The sequence below is a fragment of the Idiotropiscis lumnitzeri genome, unplaced genomic scaffold, assembly GCF_059441095.1.
Source record: "Idiotropiscis lumnitzeri isolate Australia: NSW breed Sydney's pygmy pipehorse unplaced genomic scaffold, RoL_Ilum_1.0 HiC_scaffold_25, whole genome shotgun sequence".
In the NCBI taxonomy this organism is placed as follows: Eukaryota; Metazoa; Chordata; class Actinopteri; order Syngnathiformes; family Syngnathidae; genus Idiotropiscis; species Idiotropiscis lumnitzeri.
In genome coordinates this window covers 27,677-39,250 of record NW_028283563.1, presented here as the reverse complement: position 1 = coordinate 39,250, position 11,574 = coordinate 27,677, and positions in this window count along the sequence as shown.

The window sequence follows — 11,574 nt, the reverse complement described above, 5'->3', positions numbered from 1 at the left end:
AAGAGGAGCACCTTCCCCGGGCACGGGCGGTTCCAAGCGGCCCCTAAGTTTAACCGAATGGAAATCCGGAGGAGGAGGGCATGCTCGCGACACAGGAAGCCGAAGAGGAGCACCTTCCCCGGGCACGGGCGGTGCCAAGCGGCCCCTAAGTTTAACCGAATGGAAGCTCCGGGGGAGGAGGGTGGGCGTGTGTCACAGTTAAGCCGAATTGGAGCACCTCTTCCGCCCGGGCATGAGCGGAGCGCGAAGCTGTCAGTTATGAATGAATAAATGAATAAATAAATAAATAAATAAAGAATGCCACCTTTCATTTCACAGGGACACCGGACGGCGTACCAGCAGGTAAAAGTCGGAGTAATTAAATAAATACAAAAAGAATGGCTGGGGAATAAAAAAATAATACGTTTTAATAATAATTTGGTTTTTTTGTTATAACATGAATTTCACTCTCTCTCTCTCTCTCTCTCTCTCTCTCCCCGTATATATATATATATATATATATATATATACATATATATAAATATATATATATATATATATATATATATATATATTTATATATTTATTATATATATTGTATTTTTTTTTAAGCATTTTTGAAGGTGCGCCGCTACTTTGCGGATTTTCAGTTTCCGCGGGTGGTCTCGGTCCCCATTAACCGCGATAACCGAGGGTTCACTGTACTCCATAAAATTTACAAAAAGCGAGGTGAAACACTCAACCAGGGATGCTTTTTTGAACATTTCTCGAGGGCCATGGCGAGCCATTTCAAAAAAGCTGCACAACTAACGTATAAAATATTGATAAATTTGCTCTGCCTGATGTGTGTGTAAAGTTTCACGAGTTGTCGTTCATATTTAGAACCTCATAATCAGCGTTGTTTTATTGCCGAACAGTGCAATGCCACTCCCACAACTTTTCACGAAAAAGGATGAATTTCGTATTGTGACATCCTCATGGCCGAAACAGTCATCCGAGCATATATGAGGGCGACCTTGTTGAGTTGCACGGAGAAAAACATCCAAGAAAATAACTTGTATTAGCTTTTACCAGTTGGTGGTGCTACTACTACGATGAAAAATAAGTTGGTAGATGTCTTCAGGGCTGAAGTATCCTCAAATGTGTACAACTTCGAGAAGATAGGATCATCTGAGTCATGTTGCCGGAGATTTTGTTGCCACAAAGTACAATCGGACTTTTCAGCACCGTAATAGCCACGCCTTTTGCCAAAACGTCACAAAATTCGGCAGAGAGTAAGATCATTGTCTTGAGTCTTTTCTGACTAATTTTCAGTCGGATTCGTCAAAAGGGCACCGTGCAGTACGTGAAAATTAAAATAAAAACACATTTTTGATTCCACTTGGCGGCGCTGTGTGTATAACAAAATAATAACATTAAGATGTCTTCAGGTCGGGACGTTTTATTTACAGGTGAAGGTTTGGATTTTTAGGAGCATGTGCAGGGGAGTTATTAAGCATTCATTTATTTGTATTAGGTTCATTTTGTCTTCTTATTATTGATATTTGACTGATTCATTAAAAGCAGACAATTATGTTTTAGGTTAATTTTTTACCTGACATGTTTCGGCGAGTCTTTCGCCTTCTTCAGAGTGTCGCATGATGGTGTCTTGAGACCCGTCTTTATCAGCTGATGTTCCATGAGGGTGTGACTTACCTGTCAAAAAAATGAAAAATCAGAGCAGTAAAAGAACAAGCACAACATGAACATTACAAATCAACAATCACTGACCACTGCAAAAGGGAAAACCACATCATGGACCGGGAGAAGGGCAGGGTCATCCGCACCGAAGAGAACAAACAACAGCGCTGGATCAGAGAGGCCATTGAGATCTGCAAGCGAGGCATAAAAACCATGAACAGAGACAAGGGAGCCTTCATCCTCTCTACCACCTGGAGCAGCATTTTGGCGGAGTGAACGGTCAGCGGGGGGCGTGACTTGCCTTCATTCTTGTGACAGGTAAGTCACGCCCTCATGGAACATCAGCTGATAAAGACGGGCCACAAGACACCATCATGTGACACTCTGAAGAAGGCGAAAGACTTTCGTATTGTGACATCCTCAAGGCCTAAACACTCATCCGAGCAAATGTAAGGTAGATTTTGTTAACCTGCCCGGAGAAAAAAATCAACGAAAATAATTTGTATTTGTTTTAACCAGTTGGTGGCGCTACCACTGCGATCAAAAATAAGTTGGCAGCCGTCTTCAGGGCCTGAATATCCTCAAATGTGAAAAATTTCGAGAAGATGGATCATCTGAATCATTTTGCAGGAACTTTTGTTGCCACGGAGAATAATCAGACTCTGCGGCACCGTAATAGCCACGCCCTTCGAAGGAAAGTCACAAAAATAGGGATAGAGTAAGATCAATGTCTTGAGTCTTTTCTAGCCAATTTTCAATCGGATTCGTTAAAAGGGCACCGTGCAGTACGTCAAAATGTAAAAAATGAAATTGATTGGCGCAAGGTGTATAACTGAATATTAACATATAGATGTCTTCAGGTACCGACTCTTTATGTACATGTGAAGTTTTGGATTTTTAGCAGCATGTGCAAGAGAGTTATTAAGCATTTTGTCCATTGCGGCGAAGGAAATCTTAAGTGAAAACTTCGAAGCCCCGCCCCCGTCATATAGTATTTCGGAAACAAAAAATTTTAGCCCCAGTGTTTGTCCCAGGTCTTAAGATGCTACAGACAGAATTTTAAGGCAATCATATGAAGCCTTTAGGATCAGGGTGCAAAAGAATGACCCCTGTAAACATGGAAAAAAGGGCAAAAGTCGGACTTTCAAAAATTCATAACTCACTTCCTGTTCATATTAGACGTTAAAATATAAAATTTTTCGCCATGCCCGATGAGACTGCCAAGTTTGGTGAATTTTTGTGCATGTTTCGGGGGTCAAAAATGCAATCGAACAATCGGAAAAATAATAATAATAATAATTTCTACAAAAACAATAGGGACTTCGCAGCGGTCGCTGCTCAGGCCCTAATAATAATAATAATAATAAAAGTAATAATATTTTCTACAAAAACAATAGGGACCTCGCAGCGGTCACTGCTCGGGCCCTAATAATAATAATAATAATAATTTCCACAAAAACAATGGGGACCTCGTAGCGGTCGCTGCTCGGGCCCTAATAATAATTTCTACATAAACAATAGGGACCTCGCCGCGGTCGCTGCTCGGGCCCCAATAATAATTTCTACACAAAGTCCATTGTGGTGACCCGCCCCTTTTAAGTAAATTCAAAATGGCCGACTTCCTGTAAAACCTAGCTCATTGCTCCAAGAGACTTTTTTGTAGGTCTTGGTCTTATACATACAGTGAACCCTCGCTACTTCGCGGTTCACCTTTCGCGGGTTCAGTGCTTCGCGGGTATAAAAAATATTCGGGGGCATTGTAGTTTCGCCGAGCGGCACGACGGGCGCTGGAGCGGTTAGACGGCCGGCGTGCGCCGAAGAAGAGCGTGGGCGAAGAGGAGAGTGGACGAAGAAGAGCACGTTCCCCCGGACACGATCGGTGGCGACGTTTCGCGCGGTTCGGACCGTACCAGGGCTCCGGCCGGCGTGCGTGGCAGTTAAGCCGTAGAGGAGCACCGTCCCCGGGCACGGGCGGTGCCAAGCGGCCCCTAAGTTTAACCGAATGGAAGCTCCGGAGGAGGAGGGCATGCTCGCGTCACAGTAAGCCGAAGAGGAGCACCTTCCCCGGGCACGGGCGGTTCCAAGCGGCCCCTAAGTTTAACCAAATGGAAGCTCCGGAGGAGGAGGGCATGCTCGCGTCACAGTAAGCCGAAGAGGAGCACCTTTGCCGGGCACGGGCGGTTCCAAGCGGCCCCTAAGTTTAACCGAATGGAAGCTCCGGAGGAGGCGGGCATGCTCGCGTCACAGTAAGCCGAAGAGGAGCACCTTCCCCGGGCACGGGCGGTGCCAAGCGGCCCCTAAGTTTAACCGAATGGAAGCTCCCGGGGAGGAGGGCGGGCGTGTGTCACAGTTAAGCCGAATTGGAACACCTCTTCCGCCCGGGCACGAACGGAGCGCGAAGCTGTCAGTTATGAATGAATAAATGAATAAATAAATAAATAAATAAATAAAGAATGGCACCTTTCATTTCACAGGGCACACCGGACGGCGTACCAGCAGGTAAAAGTCGGAGTAATTAAATAAATACAAAAAGAATGGCTGGGGAATAAAAAAATAATACGTTTTAATAATAATTTGGTTTTTTTGTAATAACATGAATTTCACTCTCTCTCTCTCTCCCCGTATATATATATATATATATATATATATATATATATATATATATATATATATATATATATATATATATATATATAAATATATATATATATATATATATATATATATATAAATATATATATATATTTATATATATTTATATATATATATATATATATATAAATATATATATATATATATATATTTATATATATATATATATATATATATTTATTATATATATTGTATTTTTTTTTAAGCATTTTTGAAGGTGCGCCGCTACTTCGCGGATTTTCAGTTTTCGCGGGTGGTCTCGGTCCCCATTAACCGCAATAACCGAGGGTTCACTGTACTCCATAAAATTTACAAAAAGCGAGGTGAAACACTCAACCAGGGATGCTTTTTTGAACATTTCTCGAGGGCCATGGCGAGCCATTTCAAAAAAGCTGCACAACTAACGTATAAAATATTGATAAATTTGCTCTGCCTGATGTGTGTGTAAAGTTTCACGAGTTGTCGTTCATATTTAGAACCTCATAATCAGCGTTGTTTTATTGCCGAACAGTGCAATGCCACTCCCACAACTTTTCACGAAAAAGGATGAATTTCGTATTGTGACATCCTCATGGCCGAAACAGTCATCCGAGCATATATGAGGGCGACCTTGTTGAGTTGCACGGAGAAAAACATCCAAGAAAATAACTTGTATTAGCTTTTACCAGTTGGTGGCGCTACTACTACGATGAAAAATAAGTTGGTAGATGTCTTCAGGGCTGAAGTATCCTCAAATGTGTACAACTTCGAGAAGATAGGATCATCTGAGTCATGTTGCCGGAGCTTTTGTTGCCACAAAGTACAATCGGACTTTTCAGCACCGTAATAGCCACGCCTTTTGCCAAAACGTCACAAAATTCGGCAGAGAGTAAGATCATTGTCTTGAGTCTTTTCTGACAAATTTTCAGTCGGATTCGTCAAAAGGGCACCGTGCAGTATGTGAAAATTAAAATAAAAACACATTTTTGATTCCACTTGGCGGCGCTGTGTGTATAACAAAATAATAACATTAAGATGTCTTCAGGTCGGGACGTTTTATTTACAGGTGAAGGTTTGGATTTTTAGGAGCATGTGCAGGGGAGTTATTAAGCATTCATTTATTTGTATTAGGTTCATTTTGTCTTCTTATTATTGATATTTGACAGATTCATTAAAAGCAGACAATTATGTTTTAGGTTAATTTTTTACCTGACATGTTTCGGCGAGTCTTTCGCCTTCTTCAGAGTGTCGCATGATGGTGTCTTGAGACCCGTCTTTATCAGCTGATGTTCCATGAGGGTGTGACTTACCTGTCAAAAAAATGAAAAATCAGAGCAGTAAAAGAACAAGCACAACATGAATATTACAAATCAGCAATCACTGACCACTGCAAAAGGGAAAACCACATCATGGACCGGGAGAAGGGCAGGGTCATCCGCACCGAAGAGAACAAACAACAGCGCTGGATCAGAGAGGCCATTGAGATCTGCAAGCGAGGCATAAAAACCATGAACAGAGACAAGGGAGCCTTCATCCTCTCTACCACCTGGAGCAGCATCTTGGCGGAGTGAACGGACAGCGGGGGGCGTGACTTGCCTTCATTCTTGTGACAGGTAAGTCACGCCCTCATGGAACATCAGCTGATAAAGACGGGTCACAAGACACCATCATGTGACACTCTGAAGAAGGCGAAAGACTTTCGTATTGTGACATCCTCAAGGCCTAAACACTCATCCGAGCAAATATAAGGTAGATTTTGTTAACCTGCCCGGAGAAAAACATCAACGAAAATAATTTGTATTTGTTTTAACCAGTTGGTGGCGCTACCACTGCGATCAAAAATAAGTTGGCAGCCGTCTTCACGGCCTGAATATCCTCAAATGTGAAAAATTTCGAGAAGATGGATCATCTGAATCATTTTGCAGGAACTTTTGTTGCCACGGAGATTAATCAGACTCTGCGGCACCGTAATAGCCACGCCCTTCGAAGGAAAGTCACAAAAATAGGGATAGAGTAAGATCAATGTCTTGAGTCTTTTCTAGCCAATTTTCAATCGGATTCGTTAAAAGGGCACCGTGCAGTACGTCAAAATGTATAAAATGATATTGATTGGCGCAAGGTGTATAACTGAATATAAACATATCGATGTCTTCAGGTACCGACTCTTTATGTACATGTGAAGTTTTGGATTTTTAGCAGCATGTGCAGGAGAGTTATTAAGCATTTTGTCCATTGCGGCGAAGGAAATCTTAAGTGAAAACTTCGAAGCCCCGCCCACGTTCATATAGTATTTCGGAAACAAAAATTTTTAGCCCCAGTGTTTGTCCCAGGTCTTAAGATGCTACAGACAGAATTTTATGGCAATCAGATGAAGCCTTTAGGATCAGGGTGCAAAAGAATGACCCCTGTAAACATGCAAAAAAGGGCAAAAGTCGGACTTTCAAAAATTAATAACTCACTTCCTGTTCATATTAGACGTTAAAATATCAAATTTTTCGCCATGCCCGATGAGACTGCCAAGTTTGGTGAATTTTTGTGCATGTTTCGGGGTCAAAAATGCGATCGAACAATCGGAAAAATAATAATAATAATAATTTCTACAAAAACAATAGGGACTTCGCAGCGGTCGCTGCTCAGGCCCTAATAATAATAATAATATTAATAATAAAAGTAATAATATTTTCTACAAAAACAATAGGGACCTCGCAGCCGTCGCAGCTCGGGCCCTAATAACAATTTCTAGAAAAACAATAGGGACCTCGCAGCGGTCACTGCTCGGGCCCTAATAATAATAATAATAATAATTTCCACAAAAACAATGGGGACCTCGTAGCGGTCGCTGCTCGGGCCCTAATAATAATTTCTACAAAAACAATAGGGACCTCGCCGCGGTCGCTGCTCGGGCCCCAATAATAATTTCTACACAAAGTCCATTGTGGTGACCCGCCCCCTTTTAAGTAAATTCAAAATGGCCGACTTCCTGTAAAACCTAGCTCATTGCTCCAAGAGACTTTTTTGTAGGTCTTGGTCTTATACATACAGTGAACCCTCGCTACTTGGCGGTTCACCTTTCGCGGGTTCAGTGCTTCGCGGGTCTAAAAAATATTCGGGGGCATTGTAGTTTCGCCGAGCGGCACGACGGGGCGCTGGAGCGGTTAGACGGCCGGCGTGCGCCAAAGAAGAGCGTGGGCGAAGAGGAGAGTGGACGAAGAAGAGCACGTTCCCCCGGACACGATCGGTGGCGACGTTTCGCGCGGTTCGGACAGTACCAGAGCTCCGGCCGGCGTGCGTGGCAGTTAAGCCGTAGAGGAGCACCTTCCCCGGGCACGGGCGGTGCCAAGCGGCCCCTAAGTTTAACCGAATGGAAGCTCCGGAGGAGGAGGGCATGCTCGCGTCACAGTAAGCCGAAGAGGAGCACCTTCCCCGGGCACGGGCGGTTCCAAGCGGCCCCTAAGTTTAACCGAATGGAAGCTCCGGAGGAGGAGGGCATGCTCGCGTCACAGTAAGCCGAAGAGGAGCACCTTCCCCGGCCACGGGCGGTTCCAAGCGGCCCCTAAGTTTAACCGAATGGAAGCTCCGAAGGAGGAGGGCATGCTCGCGTCACAGTAAGCCGAAGAGGAGCACCTTCCCCGGGCACGGGCGGTGCCAAGCGGCCCCTAAGTTTAACCGAATGGAAGCTCCGGGTGAGGAGGGTGGGCGTGTGTCACAGTTAAGCCGAATTAGAGCACCTCTTCCGCCCGGGCACGAGCGGAGCGCGAAGCTGTCAGTTATGAATGAATAAATGAATAAATAAATAAATAAATAAAGAATGGCACCTTTCATTTCACAGGGCACACCAGACGGCGTACCAGCAGGTAAAAGTCTGAGTAATTAAATAAATACAAAAAGAATGGCTGGGGAATAAAAAAACAATACGTTTTAATAATAATTTGGTTTTTTTGTTATAACATGAATTTCACTCTCTCTCTCTCTCCCCGTATATATATATATATATATATATTTATATATTTATGATATATATTGTATTTTTTTTTAAGCATTTTTGAAGGTGCGCCGCTACTTCGCGGATTTTCAGTTTTCGCGGGTGGTCTCGGTCCCCATTAACCGCGATAACCGAGGGTTCACTGTACTCCATAAAATTTACAAAAAGCGAGGTGAAACACTCAACCAGGGCTGCTTTTTTGAACATTTCTCGAGGGCCATGGCGAGCCATTTAAAAAAAGCTGCACAACTAACGTATAAAATATTGATAAATTTGCTCTGCCTGATGTGTGTGTAAAGTTTCACGAGTTGTCGTTCATATTTAGAACCTCATAATCAGCGTTGTTTTATTGCCGAACAGTGCAATGCCACTCCCACAACTTTTCACGAAAAAGGATGAATTTCGTATTGTGACATCCTCATGGCCGAAACAGTCATCCGAGCATATATGAGGGCGACCTTGTTGAGTTGCACGGAGAAAAACATCCAAAAAAATAACTTGTATTAGCTTTTACCAGTTGGTGGCGCTACTACTACGATGAAAAATAAGTTGGTGGATGTCTTCAGGGCTGAAGTATCCTCAAATGTGTACAACTTCGAGAAGATAGTATCATCTGAGTAATGTTGCCGGAGCTTTTGTTGCCACAGAGTACAATCGGACTTTTCAGCACCGTAATAGCCACGCCTTTTGCCAAAACGTCACAAAATTCGGCAGAGAGTAAGTGAGTCTTTTCTGACTAATTTTCAGTCGGATTCGTCAAAAGGGCACCGTGCAGTACGTGAAAATTAAAATAAAAACAAATTTTTGATTCCACTTGGCGGCGCTGTGTGTATAACAAAATAATAACATTAAGATGTCTTCAGGTCGGGACGTTTTATTTACAGGTGAAGGTTTGGATTTTTAGGAGCATGTCCAGGGGAGTTATTAAGCATTCATTTATTTGTATTAGGTTCATTTTGTCTTCTTATTATTGATATTTGACTGATTCATTAAAAGCAGACAATTATGTTTTAGGTTAATTTTTTACCTGACATGTTTCGGCGAGTCTTTCGCCTTCTTCAGAGTGTCGCATGATGGTGTCTTGAGACCCGTCTTTATCAGCTGATGTTCCATGAGGGTGTGACTTACCTGTCAAAAAAATTAAAAAATCAGAGCAGTAAAAGAACAAGCACAACATGAACATTACAAATCAGCAATCACTGACCACTGCAAAAGGGAAAACCACATCATGGACTGGGATAAGGGCAGGGTCATCCGCACCGGAGAGAACAAACTACAGCGCTGGATCAAAGAAGCAATTGAGATCTGCAAGCGAGGCATAAAAACCATGAACAGAGACAAGGGAGCCTTCATCCTCTCTACCACCTGGAGCAGCATCTTGGCGGAGTGAACGGACAGCGGGGGGCGTGACTTGCCTTCATTCTTGTGACAGGTAAGGCACGCCTTCATGGAACATCAGCTGATAAAGACTGGTCACAAGACACCATCACAGGGTTCGAAGTTAACTTTAAAAACTGCTTCCCCATAGGGCAAGTGCCACTAAAATTTGCCTTGCCCGAGTGGCCAAATTACTTGCCCAACTTGGGCAAGTGACAATTTTTTTTCTCTTGCCCTGAGTGACTTTTTGTATGACAAAGTGTCTAATTACAAATTGCATGAATTTTTTGTTCGGACAGTTCCCGCCTAGAAAGAATTAAAAATACGTTACAATCATAAGTGTTGCTTATATAAAAATGTATCATGTATTAACACATTAATTAGGTGTCTGCTGACCCAGGATTATGTTATTGTTATGTTATGTTATATATCAAAGAGAATGTGGAATGACACTGAACGATGGAAGGTGGAAGGATGTGGAAAGATCGTGAATGACATTGAATGATTTGGAATGACACTGAAAGATTTTGAATAATACTGAATGACACTGAATGAAGTAAAACTCTCTGGGAACGGGCCAATTCAAGATAGCTGCCGAACTGTGGGGGAGGCTTTGGTACCAAATTTGGAAAGAGACCCAAACGGTTGGGTCCATTTTATATCAGTGTGGGGGTGAAACGTTGGTCTCGGCGGAGCTGTCTGAATATTGGAGAAGTGAGAAGACAAAGTAAAACAGAACAATTAAAATCACTCTTCAAATACATAGTTTGGTGGGCAGAGCATGATTTACAGCTCACCATTTTATTGCATGCACCAAGCATGTTATACATTTTTCTGTCCACGGGATGGCGTAGTCAAGAAAAATGAAGCATCTCGAAGCCCATTCGTGTGTGAAGTATTTCCCTGCAGGGCTTGGCTGCTTTATGGGGCTTCATTTTGCCATCACTAGTTTTAGATAGTTTTAATTTTTGAAAGAGCATTTTCATTTTACAGTGAACCCTCGCTACTTCGCGGTTCACCTTTCGCGGGTTCAGTGCTTCGCGGGTCTAAAAAATATTCGGGGGCATTGTAGTTTCGCCGAGCGGCACGACGGGGCGCTGGAGCTGTTAGACGGCCGGCATGCGCCGAAGAAGAGCGTGGGCGAAGAGGAGAGTGGACGAAGAAGAGCACGTTCCCCCGGGCACGATTTGGGGCGACGTTTCGCGCGGTTCGGACCGTACCAGAGCTCCGGCCAGCGTGCGTGGCAGTTAAGCCGAAGAGGAACAACTTCCGCCCGGGCACTAGCGGGGCGACATTTCGCTCTGTTCGGGAGCGTACGAGAGCTCCGGAGGAGGCCGGCCGGCGTGCGTGGCAGTTAAGCCGAAGAGGAGCACCTTCCCCGGGCACGGGCGGTGTCAAGCGGCCCCTAAGTTTAACCGAATGGAAGCTCCGGAGGAGGAGGGCATGCTCGCGTCACAGTTAAGCCGAAGAGAAGCACCTTCCCCGGGCACGGGCGGTGCCAAGCGGCCCTTAAGTTTAACCGAATGGAAGCTCCGGGGGAGGAGGGCGGGCGTGTGTCACAGTTAAGCCGAATAGGAGCACCTTCCCCGGGCACGGGCGGGGCGAAATGAAACCGAGTTCAACCGAACGGAGACACGCTTCGGGGGAGCAGGTCCAGCGTGCATGACAATTAAGCCGAAGAGGAGCACCTCTTCCGCCCGAGCACGAGCGGAGCGCGAGGCTGTCAGTTATGAATGAATAAATGAATAAAAAAAATAAATGAAGAATGCCACCTTTCATTTCACAGGGCACACCGGACGGCGTACATATATACATATATATATATATATACATATATATACATATATATATACATATATATATATATATATATATATATATATTTATTATATATATTGTATATTTTTTTAAGCATTTTTGAAGGT